The sequence below is a fragment of the Somniosus microcephalus genome, chromosome 1 (assembly GCF_052327205.1).
Source record: "Somniosus microcephalus isolate GS21.2 chromosome 1, FLI_Smic_1.0, whole genome shotgun sequence".
NCBI classification, from domain to species: domain Eukaryota; kingdom Metazoa; phylum Chordata; class Chondrichthyes; order Squaliformes; family Somniosidae; genus Somniosus; species Somniosus microcephalus.
This window is the reverse complement of record NC_140987.1, coordinates 416,973,180-416,982,486: the sequence shown is the minus strand read 5'-3', so window position 1 is coordinate 416,982,486 and position 9,307 is coordinate 416,973,180.

Genomic DNA, 9,307 nt, shown 5'->3' with positions numbered 1-9,307 from the left:
CCTTTCCTCACCAGCACTCAGCTTTAGCAATCTCTTCCTCCACATCCCACTTGACACTGACATCCATGCACCCTTACCCATTCCCTCTCTCTCTATGCTCACATTCACATAACTATTCGACCCCTCCTCCCATCACAGCTGATTTTCCCCAAAGTCTGTCCCATGCAGCCACGAAGGTTTTGGTAAATGGACACATTTTGAGTGCACTAATCAACTCATGCAGCTCTGACAGCTTCATTAGTGAGCGGGCTGTCAGTAAGTTAAAACTGCGTATTTACCCCTTGGACAGGGAAATTGCAATGGCTCTGACGACACTGACCATCAACTCTTCCGGCTTTTGTCTTGTCGACCTTATTCTCAATGTCGCACTTATTTCTCCACCTGGCTCGGGGTGCTCAAAAACCTATGCAGTGATGTGCTCCTGGGACAGGATTTCCAGAAACAACACAAAAGACTCACTTTCGAGTTTGGAGGGTCAAAGCCGGAGCTTACTATTTCCAAAGTATAGTTCTGTGCGCTTTCGGCGGCTTCGCTCGACGAGCCCGCCTTGTTTGCCAATCTTTCCCCCTGATGTAAGCCCATAGTCACTAAATCACGACATTTCAGCCAAGATGATCGATCCTTTATCGAGGCAGAAATCGCTCGCCTTCTAGCTGACGGTATCATTGAGCCATGTTCATCTTCCTGGTGGGCTCAAGTCGTCGTTGTTAAAAATCCTCTGAAGCAACACAAGAAATGTCTTTGCATCGATTACTCGCAAACTATTAACCAGTATACCGACCTGGATGCCTACCCACTACCACGCATCGATGACATGGCCAATAACCTTGCCAACTACAAGGTATTTTCAACTTTTGATTTAAAGAGCGCATACCATCAAGTACCGTTAAAGGACTCTGACAAAAAGTATATGGCCTTTGAGGCCAATGGTCGGCTTTATCAGTTTTGTCACCTTCCATTTGGGGTCACCAATGGGGTGGCTGTCTTTCAACGGGCAATGGATAGCCTAGTCAAACAGGATTCAGGTGGGAAGAATGTCATGAATCTTATCATTCATGAAGAAATGACTCATGAAGTAACACTGGGCGGCCAGCTGGTTGCGCCGTCCAAGGAGTATAAATACTCGGACGTGGGCCCAGCTTGCTCAGGACGTTTTTGTAACCAGGAGCTAGTGATGTAACTAGAATCTCCTGGTTGTGAAACAGTTGATTAAAGGGTTGTTTTATACTCAAACCAAGTGCTCAGTAGTCTTTTTACATCAGTCAGTATGGTTGTCAGAGTACTAGGAATCCTCTGGTTCTTGGCCATTGTCAAAGCTCTGGTAAGAAGCAGCGAGGCAAAAGTGTTTGATTGACTAGGCTAAGCAAATCTGGCCAGGATGAGTGCATTCCTTGCATCCCGAGCAGCAATGTTCTCGCGTAATGCTGCCGCTGGTTGATGGGCCTCTGCAGGATGTTCGTTTTCTCACTCCTCCTCCTCCTCCTCCTCCTCCTCATCTGAGGAGGATATGTGAGGAGCCACTTGGTCCTCAGGAATCTGCAAGCCACGACGCTGTGCCATGTTGTGAAGTGCACAGCAAACCACGACGATTCTGGAGATCCTGGCTGCTGAGTACTGCAGGGCTCCACCTGACCTATCCAGGCATCTGAAGTGCATCTTCAGCAAACTGATGGTTTGCTCAATAATGGATCTGGTGGAAATGCGGCTGGAGTTGTAGCGCTCCTCAGCTTCGTTGGCTGGCCTCCTCAATGGCGTCATTAGCCATGTCCTCAGGGGATAGCCCTTGTCTCCAAGTAGCCATCCGTTAAGTTGGTCTGGCGGACTGAATAGAGGAGGCACACTAGACTGGTGCAGTATGAAGGAGTCATGGCAACTGCCAGGGTACATGGCACAAACATGCAAAATTTCCTTCTTGTGGTCACACACCAGCTGAACGTTGAGGGAGTGGAAGCCCTTGCGGTTGACAAAAATACCTGCATTGCGATGGGGTGCCCTAAGAACATAAGAACATAAGAAGTAGGAGCAAGAGTAGGCCATACGGCCCCTCGGGCCTGCTCCGCCATTCAATAGGATCATGGCTGATCCGAATCTAGACTCACATCCACGTCCCTGCCCTCTCCCCGTAACCCCGAATTCCCTTATCTGCTAGGAAACTGTCTATCTCCATTTAAAATTTATTTAATGTTGCAGCTTCCGCAGCTCTCTGGGGTAGCAAATTCCATAGATTTACTACCCTCTGAGTGAAGAAGTTTCTCCTCATCTCAGTTTTGAAAGGGCAGCCCCTTATTCTTAGATTGTGCCCCCTAGTTCTAGTCTCACCCATCAGTGGAAACATCCTCACCGCATCCACCCGATCAAGCCCCCTCACAATCTTATATGTTTCGATAAGATCGCCTCTCATTCTTCTGAACTCCAATGAGTAGAGTCCCAACCTACTCAACCTTTCCTCATACGTCAACCCCCTCATCTCTGGAATCAACCGAGTGAACCTTCTCTGAACCGCCTCGAGAGCAAGTATATCTTTTCTTAAATATGGAAACCAAAACTGCACGCAGTATTCCAGGTGTGGCCTCACCAGTACCCTGTATAACTGCAGCAAGACTTCCCTGTTTTTATACTCCATCACCCTCGCAATAAAAGCCAAGATTCCATTGGCCTTCCTGATCACCTGCTGCACCTGCATACTAACTTTTTGTGTTTCATGCACCAGGACCCCCAGATCCCTTTGTACTGTAGCACTTTGCAGTTTCTCTCCATTTAGATAATAACTTGCTCTTTGATTTTTTCTGCCAAAGTGCATAACCTCACACTTTCCAACATTATATTGCATCTGCCAAATCTCTGCCCACTCACTTAGTCTGTCTATGTCCTTTTGCAGGTTTTTTATGTCCTCCTCACTCACTGCTTTCCCTCCCATCTTTGTATCGTCGGCAAACTTGGATATGTTGCACTCGGTCCCTTCCTCCAAATCGTTAATATAGATTGTAAAGAGTTGGGGTCCCAGCACTGACCCCTGTGGAACACCACTAGTTGATGATTGCCAGCCCGAGAATGAACCAATTATCCCAACTCTTTGTTTTCTGTTCGATAGCCAATCTTCCACCCATGCCAGTATATTACCCCCAGTCCTGTGATTTCTTATCTTGATCAGTAATCTTTTGTGTGGAACCTTGTCAAATGCCTTTTGGAAGTCCAAATACACTACATCCACTGGTTCCCCTTTATCCACCCTGTATGTTACATCCTCAAAGAATTCGAGCAAATTTGTCAAACATGACTTCCCCTTCATAAAACCATGCTGACTCTGTCCTATTAAATTATGTTTATCCACATGCTCTGTTACTGTTTCCTTAATAATGGACTCCAACATTTTGCCAACCACAGATGTTAGGCTAACTGGTCTATAGTTTCCAGCTTTTTGTCTACTTCCCTTCTTAAATAAGGGTGTTACATTAGCAGTTTTCCAATCTGCTGGGACCTTTCCTGAGTCCAGGGAGTTCTGGAAAATAATCACCAATGCATCCACAATCCCTACCGTCACTTCTCTCAAGACCCTAGGATGTAGGCCACCAAGTCCGGGGGATTTATCCACCTTAAGTCCCATTATTTTACTGAGTACCATCTCCTTAGTGATTTTAATCGTGTTTAGCTCCCCCCCCCCCCATTGCCCCCTGTTTGTCCAGTGTTGGGATATTTTTAGTGTCCTCTACTGTAAAGACTGATACAAAATATTTGTTCAGCGTCTTTGCCATCTCCATGTTCCCCACCACTAGTTTCCCGGTCCCATCCTCTAAGGGACCAACATTCACTTTAGCCACCCTTTTTCTTTTTATATAGCTGTGGAAACTCTTGCTATCTGTTTTTATATTTTTTGCTAGTTTACTTTCATAATCTATCTTCCCTTTCTTAATTAATCTTTTAGTTATTGTTTGCTGGCTTTTAAATGCTTCCCAATCTTCTATCCTCCCACTAGATTTGGCTACTTTATATGCCCTTGTTTTCAGTTGGATACTATCCTTTATTACTTTACTAAGCCACGGATGGCTGTCTTTTCTTTTATTCCCCTTTTTCCTCAGTGGAATATATTTATCTTGAAAGATGTGAAATATCTCCTTGAATGTAGACCACTGCTCTTGTACCGTCTTACACTTTAATCTGTTTTCCCAGTCCACTTTAGTCAATTCTACTCTCATACCTTCATAGTCTCCTTTATTTAAGATCAGTACGCTGGTTTGAGATCCAACTCCCTCATCCTCAAACTGAATTTGGAATTCAACCATATTATGGTCACTCATTCCAAGGGGATCCTTTACCAGGACATTTTTTATTAATCCTGTCTCATTACACAGGACTAGATCTAAGATTGCTTGCCCCCTGGTTGGTTCAGTTACATACTGCTCAAGGAACCCATCCCTAATACACTCTATGAACTCTTCCTCAAGGCTGCCATGCCCAATTTGATTAGTCCAGTCAATATGAAAGTTAAAATCCCCCATGATTATAGCTGTTCCCTTATTACAAGCCCCAACTATTTCCTGATTTATACTGATTTACATGTGTGCAGTCAATGACACCCTGCACCCTTGGAAAGCCTGCCAGATTAGCTAATCCAACCGCTCGCACCATGACACTTGCTCGATCCTTGGTGAAATGGATGTGATTGTGCGCGAGGGCAAAGAGGGCATCAGTTACCTGCGTGATGCAAGTGTGTGCGGCCGCCTGGGAGATGCCGCTGATGTCTGCTGCTGAACCCTGGAATGAGCCTGAGGCAAAAAGGTTGAGTGTGGTGGTGACTTTGATGGCCACTGGTAATGCTTGTCCACCTCGTCCTCTGGGCAGCAGGTCTTGCTGTAGCATTGCGCAGATGTCACTCACTACCTCTCGCGAAAGCTGGAGGTGCCTTTGGCACTACTGCTCAGACATGTTGAGGTAGCTGACCCTGTGTCTGTAGACCCTGTTTGGGGGGTATCTCATACACCGACGGCCTTCCAGGCGCTGGCCCCTTCTGGCCTGTGCAGCTTCAGGTGGGTGAGCAGCAGCCTGGCGCTCCTGCTGCTGCTGCTGCTGTTATTCCTGGTTCTGCTGCTGCCGTGGCTGGTGCTCAAGCTCCTCTAATGCCCAGATGGGAAGGAAATGAATGGCTCCCATGCTTCTGGTATATGCCTCCGTTGAGGAAGCGCTGAGTGAAGGTGGCGAGAGGGGTTTCCCAGGAGGTCACACTGGAGATGGGTGTGAGGCTCCAACTTTCCACAGGTGTGGTTAAGCCTTCAAAAAGTTGCCCCAGACCCGAGACCACTAAGTCCTGCCACCTGCATATCATGGCTGATCAAATCTCCTCTTTAATGGTTGACCTGCAGTTGATAGTCAGCAATCCAATAGTGCTCCCACCAGGTTTCACATTCGTGTTTCCCACCAGGTGTGTTTCACGTGGGAAAAGGGTTAAATTCGCAAGGCCCTTTCAAAATAGGATTATAGAGGTCATTTAGCGGTTGTTAAGGGCCTTAACGACCAGTCCCGCCTGTTGGATGCGGGACAGAGTCGGGACCATCAGACACGACTGAGTTAAAATTGCTCGGAGTCGGGAACCAGGCGGGGTTGGGGGTCCCGCCCTCCAGTTTTTGCGATTTTAACCCCCCGCACGCCTCCAAGCCCGCCTCCACGGCTCAATGAAAATCGAGGCCTATGACGCTATAAGCTGTCAGATTGTTATAAAAATCCAACAGTTTCACTGATGTCCTTTAGGGAAGGAAATCTTTTTTACCTGGTCTGGTCTATATGTGACTCCAGTCCCACGCCAACGTGGTTGACTCTAACTGACCTCTGAAGTGGCCTAGCAAGTCACTCAGTTATATCAAACCGCTACAATGCAATGATTCAAGAAGGTGGACCACCAACACCTTCCCAGGGCAACCAAGATTGGACAATAAATGCCAACCTTGCCAACAACGTTCACAGCCCAAGAATTAATATATATATTTTAAAAATTGATTTAAATCCCATACTTAGTTTATTTATTGTTTCTACAATTTGTCATTCATAATACAGTGATCCTTATGTGACATTCAACACTTTGCCTTTCAAGTGCAATCTGGGCTCGCATACCTGAATTAACAACAGAAAATGCTGGAAAAATCAGCAGGTCAGGCAACATCCATGGAGAGAAATTTGAGTTGACGTTTCGGGTCGAAACCCTTCTTCAAAACTGGAAAGAAAAGAAAATAGATCGAAGGCAAGGCTGCGATCGAACAAAAGAGACAATAAAAGGTATTCAAAGCCAGACGAGATGGTAATAGGTCCGTGGAGACAAAAGGCAGCTGAGATTAGGTGTGAAGTGTATTGGCAGGTAAGAGACAGCTGCCAGCTGTAAGGACTCTATTCCATTCTCCCAGTTTCTCCGTCTCCGCCGTATCTGCTCTGACGATGCCACCTTCCACACCAGTGCTTCCAACATGTCTTCCTTTTTCCGCAACCGAGGATTCCCCTCTACCATGGTCGACACGGCCCTTGACCGTGTCCGTTCTATCTCCCGCACTTCTGCCCTCACCCCTGCCCCTCCCTCCTGGAACCATGATAGGGTTCCCCTTGTCCTCACCTTTCACTCCACCAGCCTCCACATTCAACGGATCATCCTCCACCATTTCCGCTACCTCCAAAGTGATCCCACCACCAAACACATCTTCCCCTTCCCTCCCCTTTCAGCATTCCGTAGGGACCGCTCCCTCCGAGACACCCTAGTCCACTCCTCTATCACCACTAACAGCCCTTCCCCTTCGCCTGGCACCTTCCCGTGCAAGCGCAGGAGATGTAACACCTGCCCCTATACCTCCCCCCTTCCCACTGTCCAGGGCCCCAAACACCCCTTCCAGGTGAAACAGCGATTTACTTGTACTTCTTGCAATCTAGTATACTGTATTCACTGCTCACGATGCGGTCTCCTCTACATTGGGGAGACCAAACGCAGATTGGGTGACCGCTTTGCGGAACAGCTCCATTCAGTCCGTAAGGGTGACCCCGAGCTTCCGGTGGCCTGTCATTTTAATTCACCGCTTCATTCCCACTCGGACCTCACCGTCCTCGGCCTCTTGCATTGTTCCACGGAAGCTCAACGTAAACTCGAGGAACAGCACCTCATCTTCCGACTAGGCACTTTGCAGCCTTCCGGACTCAATATCGAGTTCAACAATTTCAGATCATAACCTCGGCCCCTATTACTTTTTTACTTATAATTTTTTCCACCCCTTTGTTTTGGGTCCTCCTTTCCCCCCCCCCCCCTTTCCTTTTGTTTCTCTCTCTCACCTGGCAGCTGTCTCTTACCTGCCAGTACACTTCACACCTAATCTCAGCTGCCTTTTGTCTCCACGGACCTATTACCATCTCGTCTGGCTTCGAATACCTTTTATTGTCTCTTTTGTTCGATCGCAGCCTTGCCTTCGATCTATTTTCTTTTCTTTCCAGTTTTGAAGAAGGGTTTCGACTTGAAACGTCAACTCAAATTTCTCTCCATGGATGTTGCCTGACCTGCTGAGTTTTTCCAGCATTTTCTGTTGTTATTTCGGATTTCCAGCATCTGCAGTATTTTGCTATCACATACCCGAATGATGGCTTGGTCCTTTCATTTCAGTGATCCTCCTGGTCTGCCCCAGGCTTCTCCTGTTTGACGACAGCAATTTCTCCAACTTCTTCAAACTTTTATAACCCACTTGCTCATGATCAGTTATGTTCCTTATCTTATTTTTTAACCATCTTCGAGGTTCCTTTACTTATTAATTTTCATCAGTTCATTATTTTTATCTCATAGCATAGCCATAGCAATCCCAATCCACATCCTTCTTTTGCAAGCACATACATTTTTTAATTGGCAAAGTTCAATTTCTTCAGAAATTTAATTTTAGTTAGCAGACCACAATGATTTATAATAAGCATGCATACATAATGATATACAACAACATGAGGTGAGGAGCAGCAAGTGCAGGAGACAAGAAGTTGGCCAGAAGGCCAGCTCCAGGCCATCATCAAATGCCGAATGTTGGGATTGGTGCCTAACAGGACCTGCCAACTAAGGAAGGCTTTCTGAACACCAGCAATTCATTGGATTCTTTGAATGCGTACAAAGAACTTTGCAAAGTATGATGTCTAGTATGAACGAGTCCACTACCTGTACCTGTGCAGGTACGCTTGACCACTTCACAGAACTGAGGTCCATCCTGGAGCTCATGGAATCACAGATGCATCTGCAGGGGAGCCCTCCTTAACCAAGGTCCTAAATACAACTGTTGCTTTTCTCAGGAGCTGTTTAACTGATGCTATGGAAACCTTGGGCTCTCATATCTGTGATCCAATTCTGTCTGTATTCACGATGCTGGAAATCGTTTGGACAGACCACTTATGCAAGGCTTCAGTGAACTCATTGCAGCTCCGCACTGTGTCTCCACACAGATGGCAGGACGTGCTGAAGCTGTTTCCAGTCGCAAAGGGCACAGCAGGAGGAGACACAGATAAGGGAACTGTCTGTCAAGGAACCCGTGCCACTCAGCCACCCCACTCAAATTATGCATTTACTCTATGCCAGTGTACAGGCCCAACATTATTTTAAGGCAGTGCCACTTATGATGGATGGATCGTAGGTGACTAAAAACACCACTCCTGAATCCAAGAACTGCAGTGGGCACGGCATCCAACAAAGATTATTTTTATATCATTAGAGCCATTGCAATCCCAATCCAAATCCTTCTTTTGCAAACACATACATTTTTTAATTGGCAATGTTTATGACAAACAAAATCTCAATTTAACTTCAACTGGTTGCAGAATGTGCTGCCCCCTTGGCCCTCTGGCCTCTGAGCTCTCAGGATAGGTCCGTGGAATGCTTCAATAGAATCCTAAAAGTTGTCCATAATTATAATCATCTGCACAATTATACTATCAGGAAAGGACTCATCGTACAGCAGGAGGGTTAGGAAGGTACTGGATTTCTGAGTTTGCCATAACGGGTTGATTTGGTTTCAAACTTCTATTGCCTGGTGTGTGTTCTTGGAGTCAGCTCAACCCTGAAAAGATCCGCTTACCTTCTCTGCTCAATGAGTTAGTGCCACGTTTTGGTACTCCTGTTTATTCTGCCTGGGAGGGATTCCTGATTTAAGCTATAAATATGGTTTTGATATGAAGTTGAATTCAAACTTTAAATTACAATGTGCCGACACCTTTTTTTAACGGAGAAAAAGACAAGAGTAATGGTGGTGGTTGGGGGGGCGGTGGAGGGGAGGGGTGGGGGGGGGGTGCGGTGGTGGGGGGGAAGTGGTGCTGGCGG